Here is a 15,931-nt window from a genome sequence, read left to right on the forward strand (position 1 = left end):
TAAGGCTGAATGCATGATAACTTGGGGTACTGGTAGTGTTAAGTCCTGGAATCCAACAATCTTAGAATCAGGAGGTCTGATGTCCAAGGACAGGAGAAGATGGATGTAGTAGCTCAAGAAGAGAAAGAGTGAATTTGCTTTGCCTCAATCTTTTTGTTCTATTTAAGTGGGCCCTCAGTTGATTGGATAATACCCATCTACATTGGGGAAGGTGATCTTTACTCAGTCTAGTGATTCAAAGATTAATCTCTTCCGAAAACACCTCAAAGACACACTCAGAAATAATGTTTTAGAGATATCTGGGTATCTGTTAACCCAGCGAATGTGACACATACAATTAATCATCACAAATGGCAACAGTGCCATCTGTATTTTTGGCATATATATAGCATTGAATTCTTCAACCACCAACATATCCTACGTACACTTCTGAATTTGTCCATTCAAGCAGATGCTGCCTCTGTTTCAGACTGAGATATATCAGTCTGTAGAGTAAATTGCTGCATTAAGGATAACCATTGCAAAGAAAAATAGTGACAAATTTAAAGAGATTACCATTCAGTAAGAATATACCATGTCCCACATTCTTTATTCTATTTCTACTTTTACAATGATCTTAAAAGTTCGTCAAATAAAACTGAGTCATAAATAGTAGATACCAGGCTTAATTTAACTTAGTCTGTAATAGTCTGTAATTCATGTCTATGTCATTCTGATTTTAAAACCATTTTTTTCATCACACCATGAATTCACCAGGATTTTTTCACTGAGTTAGGATTTAACAGTGTTCATTCAAGTTTTCTAGATTGAATTTCAAAATGATGTGATTGGACCTAATTCTACATTTTTAAACAATAGTAACAGAAGACATTATTAATTATATTTTTTGCTTCTATTTGTGTAATTAAAAAATACATAATTTCCTCAATGTATGCATTCCTCTAAAAATGTCCTTGAAGTTTTGAATCAAGCAGGATTTTACATAAAATAGAACCCATTCAGATGGTTTAAATAAAGGTAATTTAAAGATGGGGCTTCGTAAAGATGTAGCAGTATTAAAAAAAGAAGGGGACATTACACCACTTTTTGAGAATCAGAGTGAAAATGAGGAAATGGTGAGAGCTGGAGCCAAGGGTGAGAGGCTACTAGGAAGTAAACTCACGGCACAGTGTACTCCAGCCAAAGAAATAACTCAGAGAGGGGGCTGGGAATAAATGTTACCAAATCTCACCTTTCTTTCTTTTTTTGTTTTTTTTTTTTTTTTTTTGAGACGGAGTCTTGCTCTGTCGCCCAGGCTGGAGTGCAGTGGCGCAATCTCGGCTCACTGCAAGCTCCGCCTCCCGGGTTCACGCCATTCTCCTGCCTCAGCCTCCGGAGTAGCTGGGACTACAGGCACCCGCCACCATGCCCAGCTAATTTTTTGTATTTTTAGTAGAGACGGGGTTTCACAGTCTTAGCCAGGATGGTCTCGATCTCCCGACCTCGTGATCCGCCCGCCTCAGCCTCCCAAAGTGCTAGGATTACAGGCGTGAGCCACCGTGCCCGGCCCCTCACCTTTCTTATTTCACTGACTCTCAGTAGCTAACCCTAACTATGAACTAGCTGGTCAGGGAGCTCATTTGAAGCAGTCTGTTGGTTTCGGCCTCCTAATGTACAGAGCAGGACAAAGATGGGTGGAGACCAGACAGGAGAGTATGTGCAGAAAGAGGAGGAATCAAATAAAAAAAAATCATTTCAAGCTTTAACACTGATGACAAAGATATGTCTAAAAATACTCCTTGTCTGCATTGGTTAGTAAAAAACTTACAAATAAAAATTCTTTACCTAACTGTTATAATTGAAATTATCTCAGCTATTCTCTAATATACATTCTTCTGCGTTTCTTAATTTTGCTTTTTTCTTCTAAGTAACAATTTTATGATGCATTGAATTTAGAAAATTTTGTGACACTGAAAATGCAAGATATAAAGAAAAACTAATAATATAAAATTAAAAAGATAATAAATGATATACATAATATAAAACTAATAGTATAAATTGCACAACAAAACAAATATTAAATATTTTTCACAGATAATACAAAATACAAAAATAATTAATATTAAAATAACATATTTTTTGTGTATTAGAAAATTATAAAAGTAAATGTATGATCCTCACAACTGGTAAAATAGTAATCATTGTCTTTCTTTTTCTACTTCACAAACTGAATATTTTTAGCAAATGTTGCCGAAATAAAACCACTAGATGACAACACATTAACTTGAACATACTTAATTACCTCTAAGAGATGAAAAAGGCAACCATAGACTGCTAAAGATGAAGGCACAAATCCAGTTGTTTTTACTGATGAGGAAATTGAGGTCCAAACATTTTATATAACTTGTCCAAGTGTCAGATTAAGATTAGTACCTAGATCTTTTGGTTATTCTGTTCTTTGCCTTAAGCCCAGGAGACTTCTCATATGCAAAGTGCATTTTCAAATTCTGGCTTTACATAAAGAACTTTAACAAGGACCCACAGCGTCAGGGCACATCTTAGATTTGTGTACTGTCTGTAGTGTATTATGACAGAGACTTACAACACTTGTGGAAAGGTTTCAAAACACAAGACTACAAGAGCCCTTCTTAAGCCACAGTGAAGTGTTTGGTCTTATCTTAAAGGCAATGAGTAGTCTTTGATGGGTTCCAAATAGTGTAATAATATGGCCATTTCTGCATTTTAGAATGCACATTTTAATGCTTCTGTATGAAGAAATATTGTGAAGGGATAAGGCTGGAGGGGGGGATTCAGATGAAAGAAAATAAATGCTTAATGGGATAAAAGAACAAGTCATATTTGAGAATAATGCACAGATTTGACATGACTTGTTAATTGATTGGGTGGGAGAACTAAAAGAAAAGGGATAAAGTATAACTCCATATTTATGGATTAAAAAACTAGGTGGATAGTGGTTGTCATTGACTGAAATTGGAAATGAACTAGTATATGTAAGTGTGAGCAGAAGACAAATAATTCCATTCTAGATATGTCAAAGTGTAGTGGCTGCAGGTTATCTACGTCGGCATTAGGTTTGGGATAAAAATGTAGAATTTTCAGTCATTTGCATATACCTCTGAAGCCTTTAAACCAATAAATGATTTTAGAAAACTCCTGAAAAACCTGAAATGGTAAACAATAGGTAATGTATGTGTATATGCACCTTTCTAGAAGAAAGTTGGTAATTTTCATTAGATTATAAAGATTCTCTTCTGCATATGGCTAGCCAGTTATCCAAGCACCAGTCACCTGTACAAACAAACCCCCATAACACAAGATAACCTATATAACAAACCTGCCCATATAACCCTGAACTTAAAATAAAACTTAAAAAAATAGCTAGTAGTAGCAATGAGAAAAGGAAAATGTCCATAGTCTTGGAAGATTTTAAAATAATTATAAGAAAAAAAGATTCTCTAGCACACTAGTGCTTTCTGAAGTCTTGCCAAAGAATGAAATCATTATAATCTAGGGAAAGTTAACACATGAAAAAGGAGTGACTATATTACATTTCTTGGACTAAGTTTTTTTCTTCATATTGAATGGTATATTCTAAAGCCACTGAATTGCTGAGTAATAACAATTTTCCTCAGCAGGAACATTAATATGCTTTTGATTCTATCCAGATTTAGATATTTTTAAAATCTGTGGTCCACAAAATGCCAGAGACAATGTTATAAAGTGTTTTCTACTTCATATAGTTCAGAACGCTTCTCAACCAAGACCCGGGAAAAAAGTAACTCCCTCATGACATAAATATAATGTTTTTAGAGTATGTTTTAAAAATATTATAATTGAACTTTTCCAAAAGTAGCTCACTGATATGTCAATGTACTACTTGTACGGGTGTGAGTACAACAGAGAGATGTCTTGTGGAAGAAAAGGCCTAAATTATGTACATAGGAATCCCATATTTATTTAGACTTCTGTCAATTACTCTTATCAGGGAAATGCATCATCATCCTATTTCCCATGATAGTAAATTAGAAAAAATAGAAAGAGAACGTTTAAATTTAGGTATATACTGTTGCTCACCTGCAACATTGAAGTCAATTCCAATTCTCCACTCCCCCAAGGTAGTGGAAAACATACTCCAGTTTTCAGTTTCACAAACTAATTTTTGAAATGTTCTTTATATAAGATGTCTTTGATGCTTTTTCAAATGACACGTAGGCTAAAATATTTCAATTCAATATTGATATTTTAAACCTTGAAAATAGTTTGCATAGCTCCTATAGTTCCCATCACAGGAAGGTATTTTCTGGATTGTTTGTGTATTTAGTAAGTGAAAAAGAAGTATGATGTTAAAAAATTGTATATTAAATAAAATATTTCAATACAAATATAAATTTATTGATAAAGATGTCATCTCTGACATACTAGAAATAAAATAATTTTAAGCATAAGAATGATGGCTGGAAGGATAGCATTTTACTTCACTCTATTACTTAGTCTTTGTTAACTTGTTAATAAAATACCAATGCAGGCACAAATAAATGATGAAAATAACTAATATTAAGGTTTACACTCAAACAATTGTCAGAATTAAGGAAGAATTTCCCTTGACTACAAGAGATAAAGAACTATAATAACTGGCTGTTGTTAGCATATTTTCTGCTGTTTGAGAGTAAACTGCTTTTTCTGATGATAAAGGAGTATCTCCTTCCTTCCCAATTATCTATACTCTTATTTAAAGAGTAACCATCCAAAAAATTGAAGTGCTGACCCTGTACAGTGGGAGCTTATTCTAGTACTGCCTTCACTATTTTTCTTTCTGTATATATAAAGTAGAAATAAAATGTATATTGAGATTATCCTGTGTTCTAGACAGTGTGTTCCTCACTAGCAATGGTGAACACAACATAGGTTCTGGTTTCATAGACATTATAGCTTAAAGCTTGATACAGACAAGTAAACAAGTAATTATAATGTTATTTTGAATGTTATGGTATCAGTAAGTTGGTAAGTGTTGTGGGAGTATTCATTCAGGAAGCATATAACCCACTCTTTGGTACGTCTCAGAAAAACAACTCTCTAAATCTCAACTTTATCTTATGTAATTGGGTAACCATTGAATGGTTTTAGGCAGAGCAGAAATATAATCAAACGTGTTCTTACAAAAGATCAGTAGTGTGTTACCAATTCATGCAATACCAGTACCTCTGTCTACAGTCATATTAAGAGTTCAATTCTCAATATTGCAACCTGACTAGCAACAGAAAAAGATAAGGCAGCAGTTCTTAGATTCCAGGTATGTGAGGTCAATGCCAGAAAGAATTTTGGTTCTAACTATTAAGAAAGTAACATTGCTACCCAGAATTTCAGTTAGGATTATATTTATTCTCATATCTAGGATAACCATATATTCTGGTTTGTCTAGGACAGCTGGTTGCTGTCAGTTGTCCTTTAGACCCCAAATCTTTGGTCATGTTTATAGAACTCTTAAATAATTATGGAGTAAAGTAAATACATGCTCCATTCTGAGTCAATTCCGAAATCAGAAATGAAATCAGACATTTTAACATGAGACAATTTACTACAAAACTGTTTTAACCATGGTATCACAAAGATAATAATTGCAGGTGACAACTGAAATCCTTAGGACTGGATAATCAAAGGGAACAGACTGAAATGATTGAAATTTATTAACTTGGAGAAGGCTCGCCATGAAGATGAATACCAGATTTCTGAGGAGTGGGTGCTGAGCAGTAGGTGCTAGTGTTTCTGAGGACCTGTGATGGAACTGATTCTGCAAGTGTTGGGAAAAATGCAAATTTGGTTCAATTGCTGAAGCTATTAGAGCAAAATTTTTCCCAAATATTAAAAAGCTGGGCCTGGGTGAAGCTGACAGGAGCAGAAAGTAGGCAGAAAGCTCAAGGGAAATTCTCTAGCCCTGCCGTCGTCCTCTAGCTCCACCTATTGGCAGAGCCTAACTGGCAGTGCGGATGGGCAAGTGAGAAATGTGGTTTGCACACAGAGCCCCAAAACTGCATGCTCATTTACTGCTCATTTATTGGCACACTGGAAAATGCTTATAAAGAAAAATGAAGACTATTTTTAATTTGATTTTTAAGTTTTGGCCTATGTAGGTAAAGATATCAGAATATCAGAAAAATTAACCTTGTTTTTCTTCAAAGTCTGTCTTAATGTACATTATTTTAAAAGGAATATACAGTATATTAAATATTAGATTGGATATTACTAGACAAGTAAATACCTTTTATATGATACCTGAAGGCATTTACTTTCACTAATATACTTAGTCTATTTCTTCATATGTGAAATAAGTTGGCTTAAGTGTAATAGATAGATCCACGTAAACATTCTGTTATTTTGGTTATTCTGTTCTTTGCCTTAAGCCCAGGAGACTTCTCATATGCAAAGTACATATGATTAAAGTTTGCTGTGCTGTTTTTACTGCACACAGACACACATAGATATGCATTTAGGTATACCGTTAGTAAAGATGATTGAATTTCACCTCATTTGCAAGCATGGCCATGTTTCTTACTTTGCATGTCCTTCAGGCCTCATCGGAGCACAAAGTTCCAAGTGACTTCAAAGGGTTTTCTGTACTCAGAGCAGCTCTATGGGACATGGAAGATGAGAAATGAACCGACACCAGAGGTGCAATGAAAGGTAAAACTCATAGCATCACCACAGCTCTTAGGTAAGTGGCAAGCTAAATTACTGCACTTGGATATATGAATCTCACGGGTTCATGATGGAAAAGATAACAAGCATTTAAGTCCAAAAATAAATCTGAGTTTGTTCACTGGATGCAGGAAAAGTTTTCCTAAACAAATAATGTGGGTAACATTTCATTATTAGCATGGAAATATGTCCACTTTCATGTTTAGAGAAGGAAATAATAAATAAATGAATGATCAAACATAAAAGCAAAATACAGCATTCACAGTAGGCATCCAATGTAACATGCTATTTAGATAAAAACAGTCCCTTCAAAGCCCAATATGTTTTTAAAAGCCTGACATTTACAGTGTTATGATTTCTAGGGAAATTGAGAAATTAAATATATATCCAGCAACATACAGAAGAAACTCTGTGTATCCATTTGTACCAGCCTCTCTTCTCTCTGAAAGATTGGCCTTCGGAAAGTGAAGGAAGATTGGATTCAGACACTATGTCCTCTTACACAAATTGTTGCAATAACTTGTCATAAACAGGAAAATATAAAATTAAATGCAATGTTTATATACATATAAATGTTAAAAAGAGCACAATATTACAAAATGAAGTGGTTTATATTTTAGGTAGATTGTGTACTTGATAAAATATTATAAAATTTGCATTTTTGACAACTTAATTCTTTGAATAATTGTGATTTGATATTAATCAATCTGAAATTTTTTCTCCAGGATTTAAGATGTTTATTCTCTCTTAATTTAAGTATCAATTTAAGTATTTGCACTTGTGGACTTTCTCTTTATTTCTTTTTATTTTCATGAAGATTCCCACCTTACAAATATCACTTTCAGGGTTCTTAGGGATCATATTATTATTATTTTACAATTTATTGAAAATGGCATGAGGTTAGATATCATCAGATTCTTTTGGAAAGTTATTATAAACAAGAACATATTTCCCTTTTTAGCTGAATGACAGGATATCTGTTTAAAATGAATACTTAAAAGCAACTTGAATTTCATTCTTCATGCTCATCATTTACAGTTTTCTATAGCAATGTTTTTTCTGGAATGTGCCTTAGAATGCAGACAATAAAGGCTGAATGAGAGATATGTTAGGCTAGGCTCAACAAAACACATTGCAATTATTGTTTCTTCAATTATGTCTAAAATGATTGCTTATAAAACAAAATTACATGATAATATTATCTTAAAACCAGCAATATTCAATAAATGTCTTCTCACTGTCTTTCTAATGTGTTAGCACTCATTCTATATAGTTTGTGTTAATATATCTTATACTTTACCTCTATCCCTGTTATTAGGCTTCACTTTAACTAGATTTTTAGGATATTATCTTTACCTGGGAATGAAATTATGTGATTGGAGGAAGAGATTCCCTATAATTGGCAATAGGTTTCCTCCTCTAAAATGTTAGGTCTTTTCTTTTTTTTTCCTTCTTTATTCTGGGATGTAGATGTGACCTCTTGGTACTGATTGAAATTTACAGTGTTGTATACCACTGTCAACTTTCCCAATGTCTGACAGCTTAACAGGGCCCCAATTGCAGCCACTGCTGCCCACCTTGTTCTTCAGCTTCACTTCTTGAAACAACTTTCTCCACAGTTTCATGAGAGCATCTGCTTTTCACTGCATGGTATTTGACTCCAAGATTCACACCTGTAGTTCTGATATCTTTTATTTATGCTCTATTATTTCTGCTTGAATAACCTACTTTTACTAGAAATTTAGCCTATGAAACTTTGAAGATACAGGGCTAAAATCCACCCATGTGGCCCAAGTACCACATGTCTTGATAAGAGAAAGATTGTTTTAGATTCAAAACACTAAGATTGTTTTCAGTCTAGTCTTTATGAATTTGTTTTTCATATTAAAAATTAAAAAGTCAAACGAATAAATAAATGAGGAAAGGATAAAAAAAGAAAAGAAAACACAAGGAAGGAAGAGAGGAAGGGAGGGAGGGAAGGAGAGAGGAAGGGAACAAGGGAGGGAGGGAGGGAGGGAGGAAGGAAGTACTAACTGAGGAGCCCACTGTGAAGACAAAGCATCAGCATTGTCATTGCCAGCAACCTTGGCAGCAGCAGAAGTCAGGGATATTCCAATAGGCATCCATTTTTCAGGCATTGTTACCAGTCTTGGCACAGTCATTGACAACATTAGAGGTGTCATCAATACTTTCAAAACCTCTTTGTAGGAACAGCCCCTTCAGCAGACACTGATGGATATTTCAATGATTCCCTTCAGAGGACTTGGTAATTTAAAAAATTCAAAGTAACTAAAGAAAACGATAGATGTCACATGAATTATTCCTAAAAGTAGATTTTGGATCACATATAAAACATCCTCTAGGAACTTGCAAAACTGAAGGAAATTGATAAGCATGGTTGGAGATTCTGTAAAATGTGTAGGAATGGTGTAAAAATAATGCTATATTGTAACATTTATTGTGGCTCCTTATTTACTTCTTATCTAGTGCATCTTACGATATGCAAGCCACATGAAATTCTGACACTTAAATAGTCTGATGTTCTTTATTTTCTTGCTGTGATGGTAAATGGATACTCAGCAGGATTTGGGATTTAATTTCTCCGGAAAGATGCGAACAAGTGTTTCAAGTTGTTAAATTATTCATCCAAATTCCGCACAGTAGGTAATCTTTGCTTCATGCTGTAATGTTTAATATTAGCTATTTCTTCATAGTCTTAATGTAAAATTGCTTTCATTAACACAGATATTCCTTCATAATTTCCCCAAATCTATATGGCACTGTCATCCTTTTAGTATTCCAGGTTACAAATTATGAAGTCATTTTATTTATTTTTATTTATTTATTTATTTATTGAGACAAAGTCTCGCCCTGTAGCCCAGGCTGGAGTGCAGTGGTGCTGTCCTGGCTCACTGCAACCTCTGCCTGCTGGGTTCAACCGATTCGCCTGCCTCAGCTTCCCAAGTAGCTGGGATTACAGGCCCCCGCCACCATGCCCAGCTAATTTTTGTATTCTTAGTAGAGATGGGATTTCACTACGTTGGCCATGCTGGTCTTGAACTCCTGACCTTGGAATCTGCCTGCCTCAGCCTCCCAAAGTGCTGGTATTACAGGTGTGAGCCACCATACCCAGCCTTAAAGTGATTTTTGACTACATATTATTGTCACTCTACATCTCACATGCATGAAAGTCAGTAATTAAAACATCTCAAATCACTAACATACAATTTTCCATCTAACTCTCACAAGTAGAACATGAATTGAGATGATTAATTATTTCCATTTCTGGATCATAATAATAGCTTCTTAAGAGTCTCTCTAACTCAATTTTTCCCCTTTTTAATTATCTGTCTATATTACTGCTAGATTGATCTTCTCAAAACAAATTTTGTCTTGACATGTAATAGGAGAAAAATAATTTCTCTGTTCAAAAGCTTATAATATCTTTATCTTGCCTATCATATTAAATTTAAATTCATGTCTGATTTGTGTAATTTTAAAAATAATCTGGTTCTGGATTATTTTTCTCAATTTAGTCCATTATTTAATCAGGAAGTCTTTCAGTGATTTAGTAAGTATAAACTATTAATTTGGTAAGTTCTACCTTTCCAACGAGAATGTAAACTTATTGATGGCAAGGATGATGTCTAATTTTTTCACAGAACTTATAGTAATTTCAAAAATGTAGTTTTTAAAATGATTACAGATTTATAAATGAACTTTGAAAAAATAAAGTCATTTCAAATGTTGCTGAAATATTTATTTCAAATAAACTAAAGTAATGTGAAATAAAAAAGATGAAAGCAAAATATTTGTATGGTTCAAGAATTGTTATTATGTCATTCATATTTTAATGTTCTTTGTTCATAGATGAAAAATTAGCTCACCATGTTTCCTAAAAGACAAAATGCTTTTCTATCACAAGTTGTTTACAGGCTTGATTTCAAACCTCTGTCCATTGTCTTTATATGAAAACTGCTTTGAATATTTCAGAATAGTTGTGGAAATTCCAATGCACAGCTTACACCTTCTTTGATAATTGCCTACTGCATTGTCATGCGTGTCTGGAGTTGGTTCCTACTGGTTTGTGGTTTCGCTATTTCAAGAATAAAGCCGCAGACCTTCCCAGTGAGAGTTACAGCTCTTAAAGATGGCACAGACCCAAAAAGTGAGCGGTAGCAAGGTTTATTGTGAAGGGCAAAAGGACAAAGCTTCCACAGTGTGGAAGGGGACCTGAGTGGGTTTCCACTGCTGGCTGGGGTGGCCAGATTTTATTCCCTCATTGTCCCCTCCCATGTTCTGTTTCTGTCCTATCAGAGTGCCCATTTTTCAATCTTCCCCGTGATCGACTACTTTTAGAATCCTGCTGATTGGTGCATTTTACAGAGCACTGATTGGTGCATTTTACAATCCTCTTGTAAGACAGGGAAGTTCCCCAAGTCCCCACTCAACCCAGGAAGTCCAGCTGGCCTCACCTCTCAATTGCATATATCAAGCTCCCTTAAAAGGGGAATCCATTTAGAATTTAATTGAACTTAAATAGTGTTAGTATTGTTTTGTTTATTTATAACACATCTTCTTCAATCTACTTTTCAAAATACATTTTTTTATAATGAAAAAACCAACTTCTGCTTACCTAAAAATAACATTATGTTTCATTTCTCACTGTCACAGCTTTTGAGGTATGCTCTCAGATTTTCAGTTTATGTTTTGTATTGTGTAGGGAAATGCATTTATTCAGTCAAAAGACATTAAAAACTTTAAACTTAATCCTATTAATCACTCACTGCAAAGGCCCGTGGCTTCATTCATGAAGTCAGCTAGACCACGAACCCACCAGCAGTAACCAATTCTGGACACATCTTGGGGGCTCATCTGGGATATCGCTACGCAGTGAGTGCCATTGGACCCCTTTCACTTGCTATTCTGTCCTGTTTTTCCTAGTTAAGTCCTATTAACACTTAATCACCTCTATATAGGCCTTATATGTTATTAAATCCGTTGCTTTTAACCCATTGAGACTATTTGTTTCTTTTCTCCATTGTGCACTCAAGTAAATGCTATTTTGTTGACATTTTATACTTAACATGTTGGAGATCAGGTTTATTACTTTTACCCAGCAAATTTCTCATTTCTCCAACAACTGGAAGTTCTCAGTCATACTGAAGCAGCTTTGTTGTCTGGGGTAAATACCAGGGTTCTTGGTCTCATGGCCATGGAAATCAAAGTCATGGACACACACACGTAGAGTGAGATTGGAGCAAGAGCTTAATAGGCAAAAGGAAAGAACAGCTCTCTGTCACAGGGAGGGGTCCTGAGCGGGTTGCCAAGTTGTAGTAAAAAGTCAGGGATTTTATAAATGGGCTGGTGAGGAGGGGTGTCTTATCTTCCTAAGGCCTGAAGATTTAGTTGGAATCAGGTGTGCTATCTGCATAGAGCAGAGTTTTCTATCAGCTCTCACCCAATTCCTTGATTACATAGGTAGACTCTTAGTTTTCCCTGCTCTGTTTTGCTTATCTGGGAGGGAGAGTGTCTGTGTCTGTTCCAGACATCTTCTCATCTTCTTGCACAGCTGCAGGGATCCTACCCCCCACCCCCCCACCGGCTTTTAGCTTCCTTATCTTAGTGTGCTTAAAGGGAAAGGAATGTGGTTATTAAGGCCCCTTGTTTTTACTAGGGCCCATTTTATGAATGTGAAGTTTGGTGATTACTGAGGAGACTCCCCCACCTCTTTCTGTGCCCAAGTTGTTTATCTGTGTTTTTACAGCCTTTCAGGTTGTTCTTTGTTAGAAGAGAAATGATTTCTTTGAACTTCATGAGGCTAGAAAGGGAGCCATTTTCGAGCTGCTTTTTGTTAGGAGGAAAGTATTCTGCTGGGGACTCTCTTTACTCTGTCTACCCAAATAATTTATTTTTATCTCCTATAACAAACACCCCCGTCAGGAATGAAATTCCTAACTGCTGTTAGGGGGAATTGGGCGACGACTTACTCTGGCTACTTCCTGCTGGAGAGGGGCGTGGTACGGGAATAGCAGCTAGGGCTCCTCCTGGGTCAATTTAAGGGTACCCAGTAGAAGGTCAGTTTCATTTTCAGCTCCTTTTGCCACACCATTTAAAGCTTGATGGTTTCTAGGTGAGAAGAAGTCAACTTTACAAGGAGGTTTAGAATATAGGGTTAAAATATGAGTATTAAGACTACCATTATTAGTGGGGGCACTATAGGCCATTACCATGACAACAGAGTTTGTTTGATACCTGTAAGCCATTTAGATGGGTTGTGCTGTTTTAAGTGAGTGTATGGGGCTAGGCTTTTTTAAACTTTCTTGGTCTGACTTTCCCAAAAGGAGAAAACCTTGGGGTTATAGGCTACCTAGCAAGATTTATAGGATAATTGCCCAGCTAGAACATTGTTCGAGATTTTTACATTACCTATCGCTTTCTGTTTTATTTGAGCCACAGGTGGAGATGTGGTTGGATTACAAGAATTAGCATGGCTAGTTTAAAATGTAGACAAGAATTTAAAAATGACTAATGAGACTAGAATCCAATGACAGATGTATGATAAATTTTGAAACATAATTTCTCTCTCTCTAGTCCTCATTTTGTTAAAAAACAACTTATGATAGGACTTAGCTGTTTGCAAAGTAAACTTTAGTTGTATACGTGACCTGATTATTTGCATGAAGTGAAGCAAGAATAATCACCTCTATATAGGCCTTTTTGATTGGCTTTGATGTAACTCTCTGTTCCACAAGGAATTTCAGATAGGACTTTTTAAAACCAAGCCTAGCCGTGGGTTTGTATCTACAAATAACTGTGAGTTGGGTAAACTTTTTTCTTCTTGAGATTTTAGAAGCATGGAGTTCCTAGGTCTGTTAGAAAGTGACATGTTTTTGCTCACCACAGGTCAGTAATCTTGTACAGAGACTGTGTAGACAGGTAGGAGGCCAGTTTTCTTAAGGGGGCTTTATTGGCTTTGCAAGTCAAGCTTGCTTCCTTGAAGGGAAACACACCCTTCCACCCAAAGCCTCCGTAGAACAGTTTCTCCAGTTGTATCTTGTTGCAAAAGTAAATGGATACTTGTTGTACTGATGCAAACAACTATATTGTTGTAATTCAAGAATACTTACAATTAGTTTCCAAATTCTAGAGGAACTAGGCACAGAGAAACAAACACATTTTAAATCTTGTTCACAGGAGTATAACTTGTTTGGTTGTTAAAAGCCTTTAAGAAAGTTTCCTTGACTTTGAAAAACAAAATAAGAATCAGCAGTGTTCCAAGCATAAATTAAGCCTATTGCTTTAATTTTCTGTTAGTTCATTCCATTCTGTTAACTCTTGTTCTGCTTGATATTCCTAAACATTTTAGCTTTTTATGAGTCCTGTACATTTTTCTGTTATCAGAAACCTGCATTGAAGAGCACCTGTTAAAGTTCCACAGCTTGATTATAAACCATCTTTTGAAGACAATTAAAACAAGACAAATGTCTATAAATGACAAAATGTTCAGGGTGGTTACAGTCAAGAACATAATTGACGAATTTGCTTATTTCCATGGCTTACAATAACCCAACATAATAACCTTAATTGTGATTAATAGCACATATTCAGACACTAGAACCTTAGACAGCCCAGACCGTTTTGGAACATATGTTGATACTATTCTCTAGAATATAACCTGAAGAGTATTAAACATCATTTTGACAATTCCATGTGCCTAAACATGTTAAATTATCCTGTTTACCTCTTTTCCAGATGCTCCAGGGACACTCTGTAGCACCCAAAAGCTAGGGGTCAGGAAAGACAACCCTGAGACTAAAGTTTGATTTTGGGAAGCCTGTTAAATATGTTCAGAATTTAAAACACTTGATATTATGAAATAGAATTTTAGATTACCATAAGTTATTTGTTTTGCCAAAATGATGAGACAAAAATTTGAAAAAGCAAAAACCATTCATCAGCATTTTTAATTACATGAAAATCCCATTCAAGAGAGAAAGTTAAATTTTACCCATGCATTAGTTTGCTATTAAAATTAACTCTAATTTTTAATGAAACCTTGTAGACAGTCCTACATAATCTTAACCAGTTTGACCATGAAGTGAGATTTTCACCAACCTTTTATAACCCTCTACAAATTTTGCTAAAGAGTGGATTGGCATCTTAAGAAAACCTTGTTCTGCTTTTATTATAGTGTTTACAGAAAAAAAATATAATACCCTTTTGTATTTAGTTAGTATGTTCACACACAGGGTTTCCTTTGAAAGATTAATTTTTATAATCTTTTCACAATTTTCTTAAACTTTCTACTTTTAAAAGACAATCCTTTATTTCTAGATAAAATGTACATTTCCATGCTTTCTTATAATCTTTAAATAAAAACACATTTTACTGTTTTTTATACACCTTGTAGGTAGATTTCTTTTCAGTAATTTCAATTACATGTCATAATGGTAACTCTTAGAAATTTTCAACTTTAATGTGAAATCTGGTAGGTTGTTTTAATTATGTGCTAGATGCAGATAAAGTTTGACTCCTTTTAGCATAGTTACGGGCATGGTAACTTCCCTATGTTCCTAGGCCTTACCAATTGTGAGGCAGATTAGTTGACAGTTTTTAAAGGCCAAAGAAGAGTTTACAACCTTAAAACATTTAGCAAACCTAGTATCTGGCCTGCATAATTTAGACCACATTTTTACACCTTGAAGACATTTGTATTTTACCAATAATTTCTAGGACTTTTTATTTGTAAAGATTAAAGTCATGTGAACTGAAAAGTAACACAGCTTTTACTTTTCCCTTAAAAATATTTGATTTAAGTGCTTACTGTTCTTAGGCCAATTAATTAGAGCCCTTTTTAATAGATATTACACACATAACACATATATAACCACACAGACAAACAGAAGAAGATCCAGTAGTTACGAGATTTTTCATTGGCTAGTTTCCTAATTGGATTATTACACCTCCTAGTGAGACACTCTAAGAACAGGGCTAGGACCACAAATTCCAGGGCTTCATAAAAAGCATAGCCAGAAGACAAAGACAGATTTTGAGAGGTACTTACTCACCTCTAATTCCAGGGGTTCCATGAGTAAAACAGATTGTTCCCAAAATGGGATTTGTGGCCCCTTTTCTGTTTTTCCAAGGAGTCCCAGGCCACCAGGAGTCATTTTAGGGTCTTTCATGCATGCACGAAGAGTGGCAAGACACAGTGAAAAAAGTAATTCAGTGGACT

General features: G+C 35.1%; 1 long non-coding RNA gene across 1 annotated transcript in view; it reads left to right on the plus strand.

Moving 5' to 3' along the window:
* LOC131383794 (uncharacterized) overlaps nt 1-15,931 on the plus strand; it is a 196,700-nt gene that overhangs the window by 81,489 nt on the left and 99,280 nt on the right. Inside the window, exon 3 of the long non-coding RNA XR_009214078.1 lies at nt 6,567-6,709. This is a non-coding gene — a long non-coding RNA (uncharacterized LOC131383794). The remainder of the gene's footprint in view (nt 1-6,566; nt 6,710-15,931) is intronic.

This window comes from Hylobates moloch, unplaced genomic scaffold (genome assembly GCF_009828535.3).
Source record: "Hylobates moloch isolate HMO894 unplaced genomic scaffold, HMol_V3 SCAFFOLD_6, whole genome shotgun sequence".
In the NCBI taxonomy this organism is placed as follows: Eukaryota; Metazoa; Chordata; class Mammalia; order Primates; family Hylobatidae; genus Hylobates; species Hylobates moloch.